Source organism: Euprymna scolopes, chromosome 28 (genome assembly GCF_053919585.1).
Source record: "Euprymna scolopes isolate OS-2025 chromosome 28, ASM5391958v1, whole genome shotgun sequence".
NCBI classification, from domain to species: domain Eukaryota; kingdom Metazoa; phylum Mollusca; class Cephalopoda; order Sepiida; family Sepiolidae; genus Euprymna; species Euprymna scolopes.
The window spans coordinates 12,007,936-12,027,562 of NC_136509.1; the positions used below are offsets into that span (position 1 = coordinate 12,007,936).

A 19,627-nucleotide genomic window follows, 5' to 3' on the forward strand; every position below is an offset into this window, starting at 1 on the left:
ATAATTTCAATTGATGTTGCACTTTTGAACTGACCTGTGTTGATAGTTGTACGGGTTTGAGCCTGCCTGCCAACTACTACTTTTTTTTCTTGTCCTCAACACACACTTCCATGCACCCAGGCTAGTCTATTATATAAAAGGCAAAAGTGGAGCATGTGTTTGTGTATCTTCACGAAAGGCTTTTTTTTCTTCTGCTTTCTTGACAAGGTTACATTTATGAAGTTTCTTTGTTTCCTAGATCGTAATCCGATTTGCGAATAGGCATCGTCTCTATCTTTTATTTTAATCAACTTTTAAAAAATTCCCTGGTTTCCAGTGTTTGTTTGTCTTTTTCACATAAAAGTGAAACTATATGAATGCAGAAAACGCCTGGCCTTCCGTCCTGGGACATCGTGAAGGCAATTAGCTTTGATCAAGGTTCAGGAAACCCTTCATATTTAATTGCTATTCATTTGGACACTGCCAGAGTTCCCCTGGCTTAAAACTTAACTGGACTACAGCCAGTCATTTCGCTATCTGCTATGGCGTAATGGTATAACCCTTTCTCCCTTGCAGGGGTCGCGCGCACACGGAAAACGACACGCACTAACCCTAAGGACGGTTGGCTATATTTTCGCTCCTTCAAGCCTCGGACCCCGCACAAGCATCTCTCTCTCTCTCTCTCTCTCTCTCTCTCTCTCTCTCTCTCTCTCTCTCTGAATTGGACGTTGGTATCTGGCCGTCTAGTGTTGTAGCGCCCAGTCGGGAATTCTTGGTAATTTCTGTCGTAATCGTCTTCTCGTCGGTGACCGTCTCTCTCTGTCTGCGACGGCTGGAAAGTCAAGTTTGGTTATGCTGAAATCGAAGCCAGTCTTCACAAGTATAAATGGAAACCATCAACAACGATGAGGATAGTTTAGGCTGTTCATTTAGTGATTCGGTATACATTAAGGCTCGGCTCGTCCCTTATACGTTCGTCCAGCTTGGAATGCAACCCCCAGTGTATTTAAACAAAACTCTAAGTGCGGTCTTGTTAGTTCTCTTCGTCTCAATTAGAAGAGGCTGGCGGTGTGCGTGGCTTCCCAACTGGTCTGTTCGACAGACTGTCCGATTCTCTCCTTTTGTCTATCTCCGCAGTTGTTTTATTAAACGTCATCCTCCCCTTCCTTCTGTAGTCGACCCAATCTCTCTATTCGACGGGTAATCATAATTTTCTCTCTCTCTCTCTCTCTTTCTCTCCTTCCCAACCGACCCCCTCTCGATTCAATTCCGAGAATTATTTATCTCTCTAGGCAATTAACCAATTTGTTCCCTTAAAATTAGAATGACTAATTCAATTGTTTTCGGGTTCGGTCTTTCTCTATTATCACCTCCAACTTGTTGATTTAAGTGAATCATGTTATCATTACACTCGGATCGCCGACTTTATTCGTCGACCCCTCCCAGCCCTCCTTGCGTTTTCCTCACCAACCCGACATCTGGCTTATCTTTAGTTTGGCCCTTTTGAACTCCAATAATTTACTTGTCAACCGATGACAATTCGTTGGTTTCTCACGAGATGGGACTGAGACCTCTCGCCCAGCTCCACCCCACTCACCCTCAACCTAGGAAGCAAGGTTATCCGGTGTCGCCCGGCTTCGTTACAATGGTTGACATCGCTAAATTTTAATGCTTTACACTTCCGCTCGCATTAGCGGTAAGATGTCAGGGTTCTTTCACTTTCTCTTCCACCTTTGTGTCATGCCTACTGTTCCCCCCCCCCCTTTTCTAAAGAAGGCTACAGCCAGATTGCTGTGGAGGGCATAAACTTTTACACTGAACATACATACTTTGTTAGTTGATTCCTTTTTTATAATTTATCCTGATTTAAATTGGATATAGCACATTGGCTGCCCTTCCCTTTCTTTACAATGGTCCTGGTTCACATAACTTTTACTTCATCTCTTCTGAATAGGAACCCAATTCAATAATGCCAAACCAGCAGTGATAATGAGCTGTAAGCATAAATTTTAAAATAATGGTGCTAATGTGAGTTGGTAAATAAAAAAAGAAACTGAAACTGATGAAAGAAACGAATAACGAAAGGTAAGATGCTTAGTATTGTTTAATTATTTTAGTACTTAGGAAAGCCAAATAATCTGATTAGAGATTAATGTTTGATTTTGCTGTTTTTCTTTTTTTTCTTTTTTTTTTTTTTCCTCCTCGCTACGTGCCACTTAAGACTTCTTCCCAACACAACTTGTACACGTAACTCTGGTTCTACTTTTTAACTTCTAGTAGTTTTCTATTCTCTTTTGAGTTAGTATGATTATGGAGGCTTTTCAATTCTCATCTTAATTTTATGCACTCTGATCTAATTATTGCTGCATAATGCATACCTTCCACAAGCACACTTGTGAAAGGCATGAACCCATCTCTCAACACCTTCAGCTTATTTGTTTTACATTTAATATATAAATTGTTAATCATAATGTTGAACTGAGCCACGGAGTTGTCTGTTCTTGCTTCATATTTAATTGTTTTTACACATTGAATATAAACTGAAATGATGAAATGCTAACAGTTACAAAAAATAACATTTTTAGGAGGTTGGGAGGGGTCATCTTTGCGTATATAGAAGGATTTATATATATATATATATATATAAATTCTAACAGGCTGTCTGGCATTGCCCGGTTGTAAAATACACTTAACTATATTTTGATTAATGCAGATTTTGTATTTATTAAATTATATTGGGTCCAGTATATAATGATTTTTAAAAAAATTAGACTTGTGCGCCCCCCCCCCGAGAATCAAAGCCAAAACATTTAGTTTAAAATTTAATTTTTCCTTTGACGTTAATGTTTGAGCTATGAGGACATGTTTGCAAGGCTAAAAATTAAACCATGAACCAATAGCTATTACGTTATGCATGTATATTTGTAATGGAGTCGTTCAACATCACCTGACAAATTCCATTTTTTTTTTTTTTTTTTTTTTTTTTTTTTTTTTTATTATTATTATACACTCTTTGCAGATTTTCCCTGGCTAAAACTTGAACAAAGTCTTGCCTGGGTTCGAATACTCTATATATTAAGTTTCATGTCTGTAGACCAAAAACTTAACAGGAGTTTGGTAGGCAAAATTATTTTGACTATATACATATGAGAGAAAGGTTTGTGTTTACTATAACCTTTTTATGAAAATATTACGCAAGTATAAATCATAAATAGAATAATTGCATGAATATAATTACACGTAATAGTTGACTGAAGATGATCATCCCATAAGAAAACTGAAAAAACTAATAGGGAATTAAAATGAATGTTTAAAAGAATATGCAAATTAGCTAGATCTTCTGCAGATGAATGCAATTCCACAACCCATATATATAGCAATGTTTTGTATGTTCTTTTTAAATAAAAATAAGGGGTTTTAACATCAGTACACAAAAAAAACCCAAATTTAAAGGTGTGTGTGTGTGTATATATATATATATATATATATATATATATATATATATATTAGTAAATAAAATTTATTACTTGGATTTATCAATACACAGCATGATCATGTTGTTGCACTAGTTCCCGTTACATCACCAAAGTTAATTGCCATTGAGTCTTACTGGTGCTAAAATGTGACCATTTGAGAATACTAGGTGCTGTATCTGCTTAACTTAGCATTGTTTCTAGTTATCATGAATTTCTTTGTCACTAGAATCAAACGGTGCCAACTTGTAGTAATTGTCAATTTAGAATTTGGTTGAACTGACAAATTATGAATTTACTAGTAGGGCATCCGGCATTGTCTGGTTATAAAAATATGCATAAATATACTTTAATTCATGCAAATTTCTCATAGTCAATTCTCTGATTATTATCTGATATATATATATATGAGTTAATGCCTATATTGTAAATATAGAAGAAAAATTTTTTAAAGTCTTTAGAATTGAAACCAGAAAGTTTAGTCCTTATTAGGGCTAGGACAACATTTATTTTATTTATTTATTTATTTTTTTTTTTTTTTAACTCTCGAGTAAAACAACAGACAATTAACCAAGAAGTACATTACTCTGCATAAAAACATAAGATATCAATGGATATATACCGGAGAATCAAAACAAGGAAAAGAATATGCTGTTATCATAGCTTTAGTCATTATTTTTTTCTTCTAGCATCTTACTGTCTGAGCTATGGACAGATGGATAAAAGAAGTTTAAAATTAAGCAACTTTGGGCTATGGATGATTAATTTTGACCATGAGCAGAGGTAGTAGGTGTAATGTTTTATTCAACTTACCCTACCAATGTCAACTTATTTTAATTTTCACCACTTAGCAATTTAAAAAATCAAAAAATAAAATCTAGTCTGTTACAGCCCCAAATACCCTATATATAAAGTTTCGATTCTGTAGACCAAATATTCACGAGTCTGGTAGACTTTTCACACAGACACACAGGGTTAATATTATAGATTTGTAAAAAAAATTATTTTTGCTAGAATATTTATCTTAAATTCTATGCAATTATGCACAATGTAAAAACTCTGCATAAATAGAATTAATTTAAAAAGTTAATGCTCCTTTTTCAAAAGAATATGCAAATTAGTTAACCTTCATGTAGTTGCTCACATGACTGAGTATATTAATAAGCTTATTTTAATTTTTAAATAGAAAAAGTAGCCTTTTAATATCAATGTCAGTGAGGAAAACTCAACTTTATAGGTAGAAGGTACCTTCAATAAGTTTCAAGACTTTTTTTTTCATATGAGCACTTTTATTCATAGTACTTGCATGAAACTCTAGTCGTCTTCGAAGTAATCTTTGGCTGCGATGCATTTGTTGTAACGTTCCAACAACTTCTGGAAGTTCTCTTGTATAAGCATGTCAATGACCCTTGTCACAGTCTCTTTCATCTCTTACAATTGTCTCATAACAATAGCTTTTAAGGTTTTTCTTGAGTTCAAGGAATAACCAAGTGAAGTCACAGGGAGCAAAGTCTGGACTATAGGGAGGGTGAGGAACTATCTTGATGCCCATCTTGGTCAAATAGTCTGTGACAAAGATGGAGTTGTGGACTGGTACATTGTCCTGGTGGAAATGCCACTGACCGGAGTTGAAGAGTGCTCGCCTCTTCCGACAAAATTTCTTCCTGAACTTCTTTAAAACCTCAAATAAACATAGTATTCCTTGTTGATTGTCCAGTGGGAACCCAGTACCTGTGCTGTCAAAAAAGGGATTATCATAAATTTCTGGATGGATTTGGTCAGAGAGAGCCAGCATGCTTCCACTGGGAACTCTGTCTTTTGGTCTAGAAGTCATAGCAGTACATCCAGCTTTCATCGCAGGTTACCAGAGCATCAAAAACTGCAGGATCTAAATTAATCAGCTCCCTACTTTCGTGGTAGTCTTTCTGATCTTCTCTGAGCACCCTTTAGATAAATGATCTGTAACTTTAGTTCCTCACGAATAATTCCGTGTACAGTTCCCACACTGACATCAAACTGCACTTATTGTTTCTAGACACACAACGGTCCTTATCCGTGCACTTCTTTTCTTTACTCCTTCCACACCTCTCATTATCCCTCACAGACTCTCTGCCTTACTTGGATCTCTTATGTTCGATTCATGCAAGATGGTCCAAAAGCAGTCTAAGTATTCCATTTCTGTAGCATTTTTTGTAAGTTTAAAACAGAATTTTATTGCATATCACACTTCTAAAGTATCCTTGCATCCAGATTGCATTTTTGAAATTCACCAGCTGTGACAATTAGGCTTTAGTAGGATGTAGTTCATTTGAACATGAAATAAAATTGGTTAGTCATCTAGAGTACAAAATAGACTTTGTGGCTTGGTGGGGGATGCCCTTTTCTCTACCCTGCAACCTCTCTCCCACAGAGACATAGCGAGCCTGTCTTTGTTCTATTGTTATTTCCATGGCAAGTGCTCGTCTGAGCTCCATTCTTTGGTCCCCCCCCTCGCCAATCTTTTTCAAAAAACACCGGACTAGCTGAAACCACCGTCAATAATTTTCCCCACTCCTTATCTGTGCCTAAATCAAAATTTATATTTCATGAACAAAGCTTCTTTCTTAGAACTGCACGCCTGTGGAACTCTGTTCCGCTTGCCTGTTTCCCTCCCGACTTCAACCTGGATGTCTTCAAGTCCAACACAAACAAATTCCTGATGACCCCCCCCCGCCTAAGTAATGACACCTTATCAATTCTCCAATACCAATACTATTGCTACACTGTCCCATTGATTACTGTACACACAATAACCCTTATCCCCGAGTGGCCATTGGGCCTTGATAAGTGAACTCCATGTAAAAAAAAAAAAAAAAAAAGAAATATACTGAATTTCAAGTTTATGACAATTTTTAAATGCCTGTATAGAAAGTCTGTTTTTTCTGTAAAATCTTGGACATATCTTGTTGTAGGTACCTCGTAGATAAATTTTTTTAAAAATGCGATTTTCTTTGAAATAGCATTTTTTTTGGGTGATTAAAATGGCTGATTGAATGAATGCATTTTCAAATTAACTGTTTTAATTATGCTTTCTTTACTTGAGTAGAAATTTTTTCCAAGTGAATTTATTTAACTCTCGTCCCTATCTTACAATCAAGACAGGAGGTTGAGTAAAACTTTGTACAAAGGTTGGGGTGGGGCTGGTTCTGAACTTTTCTATTTTACCAGCCACTTATTATCACTTGTTTCCAGGTAGATAGCCTGAATTTATAAAAAAGAAATTAAAGTGAAACAAGTTTGTGCCATCTTGTTTAATTGTACAGATTTTGCAACGGTTTTTGTATCAAACTTTTAAATTAGTGATGCTAGCAATGTGTTTCAATTTTTAAAAATTGATCTATTTAATGTATGGGTGTTTCTATCATTTCACATGTTACACCTTAGCTAAAATCTCACTTGTACACAAACCATTACTCTGCAATATGCGAACATAGTAGTCTGTGCAGGTTCTATAACAAGATGAATCTATACATAACATTTTTAGTTGTTTATATATATATGAGAGAGAAATAACTAAAATAGTCATTTCTTCTTTTACATTTATATATTAATATGAGAGAGTGTGTGTTTTGTGTCATGCTTACATCTTTTTATTTTATATTGTCATTTAATTATGACCTTCCATTTTTGGTAATAAATAATTTTACCAAGAATTCTTCAAGTTTTGCTTTCGATTATAGCTGATGGCACTCAAGTTATATATAAGCCTGAGGAGTCCTAGAGTGGATGAAACGCGGAATATTCAGTGTAGCTTAACCGCCATATATATTTTATAAATTACTAACTAGCTCTACCTACGTATTGAGCACTTTTGAAGTAAATACTTAAAGTTTACGCATAAATCTATACTTTCGTATATTAATTTTATGTGAGTAAATTAGGTAGTTTTATATATATATATATATATATAAATTTTTTTTTTTTTTTTTTTTTTTTTTTTTTTTTTTATAAACTTTTGTTTCAGGGATGCACCTCCAAGCCATATGCATAATTTCCTTTGCTTTTTAAATAACTTCATAATATAAGAATCGATAGAAAATTTAGACTATAATAATATAGAATCTGCATGAATTAAAATATAGTATTTAAGCATATTTTACGTCCCTGCTAGCTTAGATAAATACTTTTTTGCAGCTTTAACAAAAGAGCTACAATAATATCAGGGCATCTCTATTTATGCTGAACATCCCCAGAACTCCAGCATTTTCCATGTAAAAGAATTTTAGCTGCCACATGAATGATCACAATTATGAGTAGGGAGAGGAGCTCTTCAAAAAGTATTGTTGCTCCTTATCCAAAACGACACTCATCAAATTCACTTGCAGATGGTTTGTAAACTCCTTAAAGTAGGAAAATTACTTGGTAGTGCAAGTTCTATTTTTTAAGTTATCTAAAAGTTTTATCTTGGTGATATATGGCAGCACAGGATAGAGCAGGTGAGAGAAGGGTAGAAAGTTGTACTCCTTCTGAAACCAAGCCTGCGTTTCTTTGGGCTTGTGTGCCAGCACAGTCCTGCTGCCACACCAAGGGTTTGCCAGCAGCCACCTGATTGCACCATGGGGTCACCACACTCTTCAGCATATCCAGGTACACTTTGGTGTTGACTTTCACGCCAACTTCGAAGATATGATGTGGCCCTCACTTGAAACCATACCAAAGACCATAACCGTAGGTGGAAACTTTGAACTATGCCCTCAAGGGTTGAACGATTTGGATTTGGAGGGTGCTGGCAATGGTCCTGTTATAACTTGGATGTGTTGAGAGCATGAGTTGTACAGAGGTGCATCTCCGATCTCACTCATTGAACATTGTGTCACTTTCAGACATGATAGAAGGCTTCTATCACTCTTGAGATTTGTACACAACTGGCCAACTAGTACATGGTCTTAAACAAAAAAAAAGAAAAAAACGGTTTTCATCAAATGGAAATGGAATCATGTCTTTTCTAGGGCGGCAATTTTATCGTTACACTCTGTATTATGTTGGTGGGTATAAATATTTTTTCAAAAAGTTTAAAAATGGATTCAAGAACATTAAATTTTTTTATTTGAATTCTGTGCAATCAAACACAACAGTAAAACGATGCATCTAACGAAAACTCTAGCAAAAATAAACTGAGAACAAATTATTTTATTCGTTTAATAAAAAAATTATAACATTATTTAGTTTTCTAAAAATTAACCTTTCGATGTGTTTAAAGATGTAACCAACCTGCTATTTAAAATCTGTGGCAACCATGCAGACAACAATTTCAAACTACATGAGATGTATATATTTTTTCTCCATGAGGGGGGGTCCAGCTTCTTAGGGTTAATACCACCAGCAAAATAAATACAAATGGCTTCCAGTTTGGCGATGGGCGCAACAGCAAAAACATCTTTTTTTTTTTTTTTTTTTTTTTTTTTTTTTCACGTTCTTTGCCTCCTTCGTGGTACAAGTTCGAGCCTGCCTGCCTACTACCACTTTTTTATTTATTTATTTATTTTTTTTTTGGTCAACAAACACCCGGGCTAGTCTATCTATAAATATAAAAGCGAAAATGTATGTATGTATGTGTGTTCGCTTTTTCTGTATGTCTACAAAAGGCTTTTTTCAGAGAAGTGGTCGGTCAGTTCAGAACTTTTTAAAAATTTTATATCACATATAAATCGTAATATCTCGGAGTTAACATCGAAGCTCGCCTGTCTATTTAATTTGCTCAATTTCAGGAAGATAAATATTTAACATTTGTCGCTCGCTGCATGTGGTTTTTTTCCTATAACATCTTGGGAAAATAAAAATCCCAGTCAAACTTGACCTCATTAACTCATTAAAACGGGCGCTTGCCAAATCCAAGTAATTAAATAAATTCAAATGTGTTTCTATTAGCATCTCGCGGTGGGGCAATCGTTAACGTCGCACTTTTTTTTTTTTTTTTTTTTTTAACCCCCACCCCACCCCCGGAGTTTTCACACACACCTCCAAACACCCGGGCAATGCCGGGTACCCCTCACTAGTATATATATAAAAGTGAAAATGTGTGTGCATTTTTTTCTGTATGTCCGCCAAAGGCTTTTTGTTGGGCGGTTCTCAGCTTGCTTGCTCATTCTTATAACTTCTTATATGCTACACACATCATAATATCTTACAAATGTAAAAAATTTTTCTTTCAGCCACTTTTATCTTACAAAATTCGCGCTGTGATTTCGTTTTCTCTGCTACTATGGCATATTTGACCTAGAAAACAACTTGGGTTTTAAACGCTTGTTTTTGAGCCTACCTCCCTCCCAAAACTTTTTTGCTGTTTTTTTTTTTTTTTTTAAACAGGTTTATTACTTTTAGTTTCAATCTACCAAACACACACAGTTTTAATGTTGAAACAGGCTTATTTATACCATTTTTCGCATTCGCTGTTTTTTCTTTTTATTTTTCAGATTTTTTAATAAGTTTTAACATCGTTTTGCATCATGTTCATTTTTTTGGGGTTTTTTTTTTTTTTCCCCCCATCAAGTTCGCATTTTCTTTGTTTTTGTTTTTCCGATTTTTAAGAAATTTTAACATCATTCGATTGCATCACTTTTTTTTTTTTTTTTTTTTTTCGTTTTGATTTAAAAAAAAAAAAAAATTTTTTTATATTTAAGCAGGGTTATTATTCACTTATTCTTTTGTTTTGATTTACCCCCCCCCCAACGCACACACTAAACACCCGGGCAACGCTGGATACCCCTGCTAGTATATATATAAAAGGCAAAATGGGTGCACGCATTTGTGTATGTCCACAAAAGTTGTTTTTTTTTTTGTCAGGTTCTCGCATCAGATTCCCGGAGAAGTTTTCGCATACTTTCTAGATCGTAATATCTCAGATATGCAAACGGATATTGTCTCTATCTTTTTATCAAATTAAAAAAAATTCCCATTGTGTTGGATGTTTGTTTGTTTATTTTTTTTTTTTTTGTTTTTTTTTTTCTATAAATAAAGTGAAACTAATCGAATGCAGCCGTCAGCGCCTGGCCTTCACCCAGATAATATTTGTTAATTGGTTCTTGGTCAGTGTAGGGGAAACCCTTCATACTGAGACAATTACTATTTATTTGGATACTGCCAAAGTGCCCCCTTTTAGCTGCTTTTCCTCCACATTAAAAACAACCTTTATGGGAAGTTTAAAAGCAACACCATTTCTGCAAGTCCTCTTTTTGATTGACTATGTTTAATTTAAACATTTAACACTTTCGGTCGCGTCATGGCATAGCAGTAAGACGTCAGGTTTTCTTTCACTTCCTTTTCTGCCTTTGCATCTCCGATTCAAGCCTGCCTGCCTACTACCACTTTTTTTTTTTTTTTTTTTTATAACGCTTACAAACACCCGGGCAACGCTGGGCACCCAGACTAGTCTTTATAGAAAAGGTGGTGCGCCTGACCTTGCCAGGTTCTAAAATACACTTTAATATATTTCAATTCATGCAGATTTCTTATTTATTTTTACAGAGCCAATTCTCTATTGAACTTTATATTGTACCTAATATATAAAAAAGTAAAAAAGACTTTGGTTCCATCAACTAGAATCGAAACCAAAACATTCAGCGCTCCAGTCGCATCTCTTACCGATGTAGCTATTGTGAGATAGATTTTTTTCAAATTGAATTTTGGGCATATTTAGAAATACGTTGGCAAGTTGAAATGAACACACACCTACTGTTTTATTTATATAGATGTGAGAGTCTTTAGTCTTATAAAATAAAAGTAAATTTACAGAGGAAATATGTAATTTACTGGTTTTCTCCTGTATGACGTGTACCAAGGTAACCAGGTATGCAAAGGAGGATAGAAAGGTTTTAAAGCATAAGCGAGTACATTATACTTATAAAATCCTATATGAAACCACATGCTCTCTCTTATTCAACAATAATCGCCGACCCCAATTTCATGTATTATTTTATTATTGGAAACCTTTAAGCATTTCTATCCCATCACGAGATAGGAATGCTTAAAAAAGGCCAGAGGAATAGCTGGCCAAAACAACTATGAGGATAACAGTCCACAAATAAATAAATATGTAGTGTGTCTTGGATTTCTTCTTTCATCTTCGCTTCATGCCATCTCTCGGTGTCTCACGTTGGAGACTGCCAAGGAGGTGAAGTATATATAAAAAAAAAAATAGAATAAAACAATTTAAAATAGACTCAAGAGAAACAAACAAAAAAAAAAACTCCAACACATTCTGTATTTATCAGTTGGGCTCTGCGTGCATGTATGACACCATCGCACGCGCGGGGAAAACTGTTCTCTAAGCACTAAGATTCATGTCTACGTTTTCTGTTGAGGCCAAGTTGGTCAGTTCATCTTGATGTGCTCTGAGCTACAACTTGCGTCCAACTATCCCCAACTCAAAATTTTCCTCGACCGTTGCTAACCCATCACTATCCATAAACTGTCGCAGAACTCATTGATACTCCTAAACCTGTCTCTTAAGCTATTTCTAAATACATTGATGTCTGTATGTCCGGTCTTTTGTACCATTCACTGCCATACAGTCTTTGAGACTTTACACGACCGGTCACCACAGTCGATTAAAAATTTCTTGGGGCGACTAAAATTCGTAAATCACTCACTCGCCAGTCGATAAAATTTCTTTAAAGAAACGGGAAAAACTCAATTATTTTACGACCCTCAAATATGCGGTCACTTAGAATGACCTATGTCTCATCATTTGTGAATTCTTTCATCTCTAACTGTGAGACCGTTGGAATATCGTATTGAAAAAAGAGTGGTCAACAAGAGGTCAAATTTACAGATTCGGCGTGTAGTCAAAATGTCGCCTTCATTTAGCTCTCTGATTTTAAAATTCATTTGGAAAAAAAATTCTTCAACGCTTCAACTACATACACTTCATGCTTACAAAAGTAAAGACGAACATTTGAACGATGAAAAAAAACGCATCGTTCCGTCAAACACGCACTGAAAATTAAATTATGCAATAAGTAATCATATTTTTCTCAATTATATAAATTCAGATATTTGCATGCTCTTTTTTGCGCAACTTTCAAAAAATCATCGATATCCAATTTTAAAAATAATATTCTAAATTTTAGAATGTTGTTCCGAGGTGAATTCTTTGTTTTAATAGAAACAAAAGAGACCAATTTTTGTTCTATATCAAAGTTTTTTTTCCCATAAATTACAAAGAAAAATTGACCGTTTAAAGTTTAAAAAGATATTAAACTATGCCGATTTTCTAAGAAATCTAGTTCATTTCAGCTAAATGGTATTTTTTTTTTTTTTTTTTTTTTATCGGAGATTTCGGGCCACGGAGATCTCGTACCAGGAGATTTCAGTCCACAACTGTGAATACCCGGAGATTTCGTAACACTTTTTTTCACAACCCATGGTTTAGGCTAGATATTCTAATTTTTGTATGAAATTTTACGACATAATTTGGGTATCGGAAGAATAGTTTGTTGATATTTTTATTAAGAATAAAGAAGAAAAATATAATTGAATTGTTGTAAAATTATTTACTATTATTGACTGAAACAAAGACAAAAAGTCGGACGGATAAAAATATTTTCGGGTGAGTAAATTTTCCCTCACACTCAACCGGCGGTCGAGTGATTTTTTTTCAAATCTCAAAGGCTGCTACCACACCTTGATTAACAATCCTATTTCAGCTTTCTTTTGTGTGCCTTCATGAACAACTTCCTTTCTATTGTCTTTCTACTAAGTTCAATTCCTATAACCTTTGTTTGGCTGGTGAACTTTTTATTCAACAGTTGTAAACCCAACACTCATTGCCACTCCTAAAACTAACTCTAAATATATTGATGTCTGTTGTCCAACACTTTTGTCCCAATCACTGCCACACCTTGATTAACAATCTTATTTCAGCTTTCTTTTCTTTTGTGTACCTTCATGAGCAACTTCCTTTTGATTGTCTTCCTACTAATCTCACTTCCTATAACCTTTGTTTTGTTGATCAACTTATTTTTTCTTGTTTTGTTAAATCTTTTCCTTTTTTCTTTTTTTTTTCCTAACACTTAAGGCAGGAAGTAGGGTGTTAATAGTATCACGTCTAATTGAGAATTGTATTTTTGTTTTGTGCAATTTGGGGAAATAATCCCTGAAAAGCTATAAACAACAAACAAATATATATTATTTAATTATTGGAATTCTTTTGAGATGAGTAATTTGTATATTTTTATTTGCGGACTATTTTTTTTTTCTTTTCTTTTTTTTTTTTTTTTTTTTTTTAATAGTTGTTTAATGACGTTTCGGCCAACCATTCCTTTGACCTTCATCAGGTTGTTGACTGCGACAGGATAGGAATGCTGAATCTTCAACTATATCTTCAGTAATTACTGCCTTCCATAGTTGTTGCCTATAAAAAAAACTATAAAATGTCTATATAAAAAAACTATAAAATGTCTATATAAAAAAACTATAAAATGTCTATATAAAAAAACTATAAAATGTCTATATATACAAAAGACTATAAAATGTCTATATATACAAAAGACTATAAAATGTCTATATAAAAATCAATCATCCATCCAAATCAAACGTGCACTATTGGTGTAATGTTATGGAGTTGACTGAGGTCAGAAGGTCAATCAAACGGTGTTAATTGATGAGCATCAATCAACTACGGTTAAGCAGGAGTGAATCAACAATGATAATGGATAGTGAAAATTGGATGAATTGTGTTTATTGAGCTTGCAAGGTGAAAGAAAGAAAATTGCTAAAGATACATCCAATGTTGTCACCAGTAAGATAAGGCCAACTAGGGGATGGCGGGTGGTTGTGACTGGCGGTTGAATGGACGAATAGTAAAGTTAAATATAGGAAAAAGAGAAAGAACGAGCCAGTGCTGGGTTGCCCTGTTAGACTTGAGCTTTAATGTAAGCCACATTTTGTGGTTAAAAGGACTTTGTTTTGATTTGCCTGGTGAATGTATGTTGGTTGACACTAGATGGAGGCTTGAAATTGTGTTTTTGAATTGCTAATATGTTGTATGACAACTCAACCAACATTTCAACTGGATTTAACATTTATCTATATATCTATGAATGTGTGTGTGTTAGGACAATTCTCAACCTATATACTCAACAAATTTTTGATCTACAGACATGAAATTTGGTATATAAAGTATTCAGACATGTTGAAAACTATTTAATTGGTTTTCATTGAAAAATTGGTATGTTAAGGTTGTCAGATTTTTATCTGAGTGAATGAGCATGTGTGAATTGTTCACATGACAGGTTCTTAAGAATGTAGGTTTGAAAACACTTTTTAAAGATCCTATCAAGCTGGCCTAATGGTTATCGTACTTGACTCACTGTCTTTAGGTTTTGATCTAAGCTCAAGTATTTTTTTTTTATTTACAAGAAGTGAACTGTTTAGAAAAAAACAATGCTCACATGCGCATGCACGTGTCTCAGTTTCTGTATTAATTAAAATATAATATTTGTACGTATTTTGTGACTGGGCAACGCCGGGCGGCCTGCTAGTATTGAATAAACTTATTTCTTTTTGACTTCTGCTTTCTCTTTAGCAGAAGTTTTGCCAGTGTATACCAAGAAAAAGTGCCTTTTAATTAATATGATTAATACTTATTTAATTTTAAAACTACATAAAAAAAAAAAAAAGAAACTAGTTTTTTACTTTGAAATGCTTTTTTTTTTTTTTTTTTTTTTTTTACGATGGGTAAAAAAACATGTCTTTTTATTACAAAATATTTAAAAAAAAAAAAAACGTTTGAATGTAAAAACTTATTTTTGGAAACTCTTAAAATCTATTTTTATATAAAACAATTCCGAAAAAAAAATTTCAAAGTAAACACTAAAAAAAAATCTCTTGATTATATGTAAGTATTAATTAAAAGGGGCTTTTCCTTAGTATATAATGGTAAGACTTCTGTTAAACAGGAAGCAGAAGTTTAAATGAAATAAGTCTTTGTTTTTTTTTGTTTTTTTAACCAAATTAACGAAAATCCTCAGATTAACTCAGAGCAGATGTCTAAAAACACCAAAGAATTGATTCCAAAATACGAAGTTGATGTTATTCATGTACAACTGAATTCTTTTCCTAATCTTCTGTCTTGCTAGACAATGGCTTTCTGCATCTGATGTACTGCACCATCTGTGGTAGCTGTAAAATCGAAACTGAGTTGTCTCTCCAGATGCAGTCCTGGGCTGGTGATAAGGAGATCTAAGTTTGCCCAGTTACCAGGGGCCCCCTCTTGGAATAGCAGACAAAATCCGATGGAAAGGCAAGCTAATATGGTCTTAGCCAGCACAGCTGTAGGAGTTTCCAAAAAGTTGTTGCTCTGCTTTACAATCCACTTATCGGGACTCCAAACCAGATTTGTCAGGATTTACTCTTAACCTTTGCCTTTCCCAACGCATCCACAAGGCAGTGGAACTATTTTCCTGATAATATATTTCCTTTGGCAGCAAGTCATTATTTATGTATGTCTGATTAAACACGACTGAGTTCGTCTTTTTCCCAAATTTTGCTGGTACTCTTTTCTATTCGCGGAGCGGTCTTGTTTCGGCTGGTAGGTTATATAGTATGGCGCCTAAAAAAAGACTACTCGACGAATAGAAAAGATTACCAGCAAAATTGGGAAAAAAAGACAAACTCATTTGTGTTTAATCAGACATGCATATATTTCCTTTTCTACTAAAATAGTCATCGTGTAGTTTTGGTTTTGTACCCAGATGAAATGACCTTCCATTTATTTCTTAGACTCCAGGCTTTTGTTTCTAATCGCAGCAGAGAAGGATTTCAGGACCAACCAGTGAAGACAATTCAACTCCACCAGTCTTCATCAACAGAGAAACAACATTCTACTCAACATGATAATGTCTGGAGATACAATGCTAAAAAAAAAAAAAGAATGAAAGATTTGAGATGATTACATCATACAAAAAAGCAAACAAATCCCTTTACAATCGCCAACTCCAATATTTGTGTTGGGTCATGGTTTTCTTCTCCATCATCTTCTCTTTCGGCCATATCATCTTGGTGATTGCCAAAGATGTGGGTAGTTTGTATTGTTTTATTTTTTGTCAAAATTGTTTACAATTTTGACAAAAAATAAAACAATACAAACTCACTAGAGAAAAAGCAGCTCTGATACGTTGTGTATAAATAAGTTGTGCCCTGAGTGTGTGTGTGTGTGTGTGTGTGTGTGTGATGACAAACTGCTAAACATTCTGTTGAGGAGGCATCTTTGTAAGTTGATTAGTACATCTCTTCATCTGATAAAGCTCTCACTGATCTGTTCCAAACTGCAAACTGTTAACTCTTGTAAAGTGAAGAGCTGTCTTAAAATTGACTCTAAATAAAAGGTGTTCCAAAAGTCTTTGGCACATTTCAAGTGCTCATATTTGCTTAACTAGGAATGGTAGTAAGATGAAAATAGTGCAATTTTAAAGCTAAATGCATTAACTTTTTGTAATTTTGTTATTGATTTTTTTTTTTTTTTCATTTCTTTTCAGACCCAGTAATGGCGTTCACTCAACCAGAAAAGGCGTTTTGTGTGCTTGAATTTGCAAAAACTGAATCATGGGCACTTGTTCAATATGCATTTTGCAAAAAACAACAAAAAAATCTCACCACCAACAAATTTTTTTTTTTTTTTTTTTTTTTTTTTGTGGGGATTTGTGAAAGGACTGGTCTATGTGCTTCTTATCCCAAGAGACATGTATAAGCTGAAGGCCTGAATACCAGAAACTTGCAACCATTGGCAATGCAATGCTGGGACGCATTTAGCAAGAATTTGACTATCAGCTTGATGCATGTTGTGTGACCAATGATACTCATATTAAACATCTTTTAATATTTCAGGAACACCCTGTATATTAACTTAAAGATTGGAAATCCTATGTCCGGGTCTTTTGTCTCACTTGGCCACTTTCAGCTGACTACCTACCCTACTTCCATCCTACTGCCTTTTTATGTCTTGGATCATTTCTAACCATTATCATGGCTTTTTTTTTTTTTTCTTACACTTCCAACAATTTTTTAAAATTTATCAATCACTTCCTAACACTCTTGAGAGCTTTCATAGTATCACATTAGCAGGAACAGTTTCAACTGATTGAAATTTGACAAGTTGTTTTATCTGAACGCAAAAATAAATTTAATACTAAAACTCTGATAATTTTGCTTGGTAGGTTTGTTGTTTGCGTATTGAAATTTTTTGAAAGTTTTTTTCTACAAGAAGATTCACCATTTATCAAGACCCAAAATGGTAATAGTAGAAGTTAGGTAGAAATTTATTATTTATGAGTACGGCTCCACAAGAATTTGTTTACATTGGCCTTGAAAATAACTGAAAATGACTGGGAAGCAGCTCTGTGGTAGTCCATTCCACAGATGGGCAGCTCCAGTAAAAAAAAAAAAAGCTTTGCTTATGAAATTTTGGTTTAGTTTTTTTAGATGCAAAGAGAGAATAAGGGAATAATTGCTGCCAATGGTTGTAGCTAGACAAGTGTTTGCCGAGAATATATGATATATATATATATATTTAACAACTAACAATAAATACATAACTAAATAAATAAAATATAAAATAAAAAAATCAAAATTAAAAAATAATTCGCCCCCTACCCATCCTGCACCCACCTTTATAACCAATATAAAAAATAATTTAATAGAAATAACTATAAATATGCCAAGCTTCAATAAAGAAAATGTCAACAACAACAACAACAATCGCTCCTAACAATGATCGGATGTACGGATTGAAAGCACTTAAGAATATGGCCGAACAACAACTACTGGGTGCCATAATATACAATATGTCAGCTGAAATAAAAAGGACCGCTCGGCAGATTGAAAAGTTATTCAACAAAATTCTTGTTGAGGCGTCCTTGTAAATAATCAATTTTTACCATTATCGTTTATCACGGCGATTCATTCATTAACTCTTATCCTCAACAAAATCGGAAAAAAAGAACTCAGTCATGTTCAATCAGACGTGCTTGAATAATGACTTGCTGCGAAAATATATAAATATAATTCGCTGTTTGTTTATAAATAAGCGGTTTGAGCACTATAAAAGTGGTGGACAAATATTTGTTTAAAATAGACATTTGGCGAGGTTATTTGAGGGCGCCACTCCCGTGGGTCGATCGGTAGAACTGCTGACTATCACTGATGAGTTGTGATACAACGAAACAGGACTGTATGTCGATGACTACAAATATATATATATATAAATTAATAATAAAAAAGGAAAATGCATATTTAAATAATAAAGTCTCATTATCCTACCAACCTAAGAGTGTTTCGTTTTTTATAGGGGGATTCACTGCTTATCAAAGCCCAAAGGCCACTTGAGGATAAGAGTTAATGAATGAATCGCCGTGATAAACAGTAATGGTAAAAATTAATTATTTACAAGGACGCCTCAACAAGAATTTGTTTGTGTTGTACTTCAAAACGACCATGTCATATTCAGCTGGGAAGCAGCCCCATTGTATTGTGTTCCACAGGTGGACAGTTTTAGTTGCAAATAGAGGGTATGGGAAATTATTGACAGTTATAGCTAGATAAGTATTTGCTATGATTGTTTTATGAGAGGAGAGCACCATAGAGGGAAGCTCAGTCGAGCACCTACCATGAAGATAATGATAGAACAGAGATTTGCTGCATCTCTTCTGTAGAAAATAGGCAGCAGGGAGGAGAACAGAACGTCCCCCACTAGATTTCATAGTCAATTTTGACCTCTGTCAAGGCAGGAAAGAGTGAGAGTGCTCTGAGCCATCCCTTCCCCGTTGCAGCAATAGTACTCCATTCTAGAACATGTTTGGCTCTTATAGATTGCGTTTTGGGTGAAATATCTTCTGGAACGCTAGAATGCTCCATTTTCTTTTTTTAGCTATGCATTTGATGTAAGTGTTCCACTTCAGACCAGGAGTTAAGGTCAGTCTCACTACTAACGATTACTACATGTTCTCTTTGACCACTATACACTCATTAACCCTTATCTTCGAGTGGTCTGCGGGCCTTGATAAGTGGTGACTTATTTGTAAAAAAAAAAAAAAAGAAAAAAGGGTGCTTCCTCAAGACGAGCTATTCATTTTCATTGGAACCAAGTAGGATCAAAATGCTGGTTGTGAAAAGATAGGAGCTTGGTTTCTGATGTATTAAAA

General features: G+C 34.4%; 1 long non-coding RNA gene across 1 annotated transcript; it reads left to right on the plus strand.

Annotated features, from left to right (window-relative positions):
• Positions 1 to 704: 704 nt before the first annotated feature.
• On the plus strand, positions 705 to 17,631 carry LOC145249461 (uncharacterized). Its single transcript, XR_013863534.1, has 2 exons — positions 705 to 2,064; positions 16,967 to 17,631. It is a non-coding gene; the product is annotated as an uncharacterized LOC145249461 (long non-coding RNA).
• Positions 17,632 to 19,627: the final 1,996 nt, after the last annotated feature.